Source organism: Carassius auratus, chromosome 30 (assembly GCF_003368295.1).
Source record: "Carassius auratus strain Wakin chromosome 30, ASM336829v1, whole genome shotgun sequence".
Taxonomy (NCBI): Eukaryota; Metazoa; Chordata; class Actinopteri; order Cypriniformes; family Cyprinidae; genus Carassius; species Carassius auratus.
Window position 1 is genome coordinate 4142382 of NC_039272.1, and position 4953 is coordinate 4147334.

Sequence of the window (4953 nt, forward strand, 5' to 3'; positions counted from 1 at the left end):
ACGCCTTGGCACAATTTGATGTCTCGCCACAGCAAGAGAAGTTGTTGTAACTCAGGCATAAAATCTTCGATCTTCCCCATACTTCACATATTCGATAAGAGTCCTTCCCTAAACACATCTGAAGGCCAATATTCCATTAAAATGATAGCACCACCTGCTGGCAACAGGAAGATTGGAACATATATGGAATATAATTTTATATATTCCAATTATATTTATGACTTTAAATGCATATTTCTCGCCGTTCACCTTTTTACTAATGCCACTCGCTGGCGGGGAGCCCGGGTGCGAGGGCCCGTTCATCGCTGCTTGCAGCTTTAATTAGGGCTCAAGCCCAAAGGGCGAGAGGCCTATTGTTTTCCTTAGGATTATTTTTATTATTATTATTATTATTATTATTATTATTATTATTTTTTTCCAACGTCTCGGGGGCTTTTGGGGCCCTTAACGTGCTTAAAAAGTCTTGAAAATTGGCACACAGATTGGAACCTGCGGCCATTAGGGCCGGGCAGAGACTGATACACGGGCGTGGCACAGGGGCTCTACAGCGCCCCCTGGAATATGGAGGGCCATATATCATACATTCTTGCTCGTAGACGAATGAAACTCGGTACACATATAAATCTCATCAATCCAAACAACTTTTGTATTGCATATCATAGGCTCCGCCCAACAGGAAGTTGGCTATTTAGGGTTTAGTATTCAAATTTTTCGTCAAAGTTGTGGGGGCTTTTGGGGTCCTTAACATACTCAAAAACTCTTGAAAATTTGCGCACACTTTGGAATCTGTGGCCTTTAGGAGCCTGCAGAGGCTGGGACCCGGGCGTGGCACAGGGGCTCTACGGCGCCCCCTGGAACACAGTCAGAAATGTTGATGTATAGCTCACACATACTTGCACATTTTCATATGAAACTCAGTACACATATAGATCTCATCGTGCCGAACAACTTTCGTATTGCATGTCATAGGCTCCACCCAACAGGAAGTCAGCTATTTAGAGTTATGTAAAAAGCGCATGCTCTGGAATTTGAAATACTTGTCATAGGTTTTTTTCTTGATTGCCGCCAAACTCGGTCAACATGATCTCAAGACACTGGGGATGAAAAATTGCCAGGGGATTTTTGATATCTCGAACGGTTTGCTCTTGGCGAGGCGTTGAAATTATGGCGAGAAATGAGAAACAGGAAGTGTCTAATACCGTCCACATACATTTCCTGATTTTAATCAAACTTCATCAGATTATTCGTTGTATGATGTCGATCGCATATATGTGACTATTAGGAGTCAAAGTTATAGCGCCACCAACTGGCAGAAGGAAGTGTGTCATTTTCAAAATGATTTGAATTCAGCATCTTATTATTACTCGATTTGCTTCAAACTTCATCAGAATAATGTTAAAACACAGCCGATATAAATCTGCTGGGGGGATATTGATATCTAAAAAATTGTTGGCGTGGCAACATGTCAAACTGGAATACTTCTCAGGTGATTTTGAGGCAAATAACATACTTAGAATTTCACAAAACTCTGAACACACATCAGTATTTCTGATAGGAACTTAAATTGTGAATGGATTTTGGATAGCTTGAATGGTTTTGCCGTGGTGATTTTTTTAAATGACCTTACAAAGGGAATCATTATTGTATTTTTAAATTGCAGCTTCCAAACACGTCAAAGAATTTTTTCATACAGATGAAAAAGTCATTCTGAGGAAATATGCATAGTTTAACGACTTTACAACACTGTATGGATAACAGAAAATTAAAAAACTGTCAGACATCTCATCTCACTCTGTCCCTCTGTTTTAGTATATGTGCTTCAGACTTCCATTGTCTGAGAGAAATTGCGCCCCTACAGGTTCAATTCCCGAACTTTTACTTTCACTTTTAAATCGGTTAAAAATACAAACAAATACTTAGATTTAATTCACACTGACAAGCTAAACCAACATATCTGATTATTACCGGTTCAGGGCTCATGGATAAATTATTTCTGGCCAGAGATACGTGAGAAATAGGAGAGATGAATCACCGCTGTGACCACGAGCGTCTGGAGTAAAGAGCTCAGAGAAAACGAATTTATTCCTGTTTTAAAGCTTTTAAAAATAAATTATTACAGCGATATCACACAATCAACCAATTAGAACACACCAAGAGCTAAATTCAGATGTTTTTGAACTGTTTGTGTGAAAATGAAATAATTGCAGCTGCCTATCTGAAATCACCGCCTCCGACCAGCGCGTACAGTGTCCAGCTCAAAACAAACGAATCTATTCTCGTTTAAGAGCTTTTTTAAATAAAATATTACCACAAATGCACACAATAAACCCATTGTAACACAACAAGAGCTAAATGCAGGTGTTTGTGACCCGTTTAAGTGGGAAAGACTATTTGAAAGCGCGACTGGCAGAATAACATATATCTCTCGAGCTGTAGGTTTCTGTCTTTCGTCGTACGAACGAACACATCACGGACAAGATTATTTCAAAACACATAATAGCTTGGCGAATATAAACGAAAACAGCCACGTGAACATAAACTGGATCTACTGGATTTGAATATTAAAGTGACCACATTTACCACTTGCTTCTGTCTTCAATTTTAATCTATATAAAAAAGGAAACTCATTCGACTTGGCTGCTTTTTTAATGTGTGCGTATTTATTTATTTACCTTTTTATACATTTTGTATAATTTCATAGTTTGTGTATTACAATTATAAAAACAAAAATAAATTTAGCCACTCACATAGAAATAGCTTAGGCCTTATCCTTTTTCTGTCAGTTTTAGGGATTTTTAAATCTATTTAAATTTAAATTTTAAATCCTAAAAAAAACTTATTTGTGCTGCAAATAATAATTTCAAACTCATTTGATACTGACCTATGACATCCTGTGACATTATATTTATTTGAATTTACATAATCTCGTAGATGTAACAGTAAATCTGTTCAGCTCACAGATCAATACTAAGCTGTAATGCAAGCAGAACTTTCACAAATGCTTATGAGTCATTTAAGGATTTGATAACACTGTAAAATAATGTCTAATTTGTTAACATTAGCAAATTCATTGATAACACTTTATAATAACTGCACTCATTAGTAAATAGTCAGTTCATGCTTTATAAAGCCTTGTCCCAATATTAATAGTCAGTAGTAAGCAGTTTATAAATACAGCTATAAATAGCTTGTCCTTGGTTTATAAGCACATTTATTAAAAAGGAGAGTAAAGGGTCAGTTATCTTCCTATGAAAAATAAAAGATAAAAATAAACAAACAACAACACAGATTGATACAGAACTCAGAAATTTTATTGTGGATTTATGATAAAATCAGCCTGTAAATGAATTCATACTCCTCCTCATACTACTCCATACTCCTTTTTCAACATGATGCCAATATACTGAGATGTTAAATTGTGAATGGGTTTAGGATAGCTTAAATGGTGTTGCCATAGAGATTTATTAAAGTAACATAAAAAATACAATAGTTATTTTACTATATCTTTAAAATTTTTCATTCTAACTCTTCATAATTTTTTATATAAGTAGAAGTCCTCATTTGAAGGAAGCACAGTAAGTTTCATAGCTTTATCATTTTCAAGAGCCAGCATAAAATTAAAACTATCATAACTTATAAATCAAGCTTGCAATTCTTAGTACCTATAATGGCCACCAGAGGGAGCTATAGGATTACTTTTAAATAATTATTGGAGAAACGAGTATGATTTAAATAATTTATAGAAATCTTTCAAATAAAATAATATGTATTTTAGGAATTTTACTGATAAAATTACCCTCACTTAATTAAAATAACAAGCTGAAGTATTGTGAACTGTATATTAAGAATAATTATTTATAGGCTTTATGGACAGATACGTTTTAAGTGACTCTTGAAGGTTCAGCACCACATCCTCTTTTACCACTGTTTAAAGAATTAATCTTACAGAACAGGTGTGAATGAATTTTGGATAGCTTGAAGGGTTTTGTCGTGGTGATTTTTTGAAATAATAGTAAAAAAGGAACCAGTAAAAAAAAGTGCAGCTTCTAAACACTTCAAAAAAATGTACACATAGAAGACAAGTCATTCTGAGGAAATATGCATAGTTTCATGACTATACAACACTATATGGATGATAGAAAATTAAAAAACTATCATACATCTGATGTCACTCTGTCCCTCTGTCACAGTGGGTAATGTGTGTGTGTGTGTGTGTGTGTGTTAAGTGAATTAGGTGTGAAACTATCAGTGAGCATTTAGTCTCCAGCGCCAACATTTTACAGAACTGCCACTTTCCTGGAGTCTCAGAATTACAATGTGTCAGGTTCTGAGAGATCTAAGATTCCAAAAAATTATTTAATTAGAATACCATGAAGTATTGTGAAATACTATATATTAAGACTTTATATATAGGCTTAATGAACAGATTAGAGTGACTCGTGAAGGACCAGCACCACCTCCTCTTGTCCGATGGTTTGAGGAATATATCTTCCAGAATCTGGGATTAAGATTTAGGAGCTCATTTTTATTCCACCTCCTTTCCTGAAAGTCTGTCTTGCAGAATTGACTAAAAATTAATCTTCACATTAATTCCTAATTCTTTTGCAATTCTTTTGTCAGTTCTTCTTGACCTGTTTTTCTCTTCCAGCTTTCCTGGACTATTGTATAGCACTCATAAATGATTAAATAAAAATAATGGTAGTTATTAAGATTGATATGGTTTGGAATTGGTAAAATGTGCTTGGAAAAAAATCACAATAAAACAATGTTTTAATGTTTTAGTTAGTGACATGAATGAATGCTATATAAATATTGTTCATGTTAACATAATGTTTATAAATGAAATCTTATTGTAAAGTGTTACTAAAGTTATATATATATATATATATATATATATATATATTGTTCTGTGAATGTGATTTTAAAGTCTAGATGATTCGGATTAACCCTTTA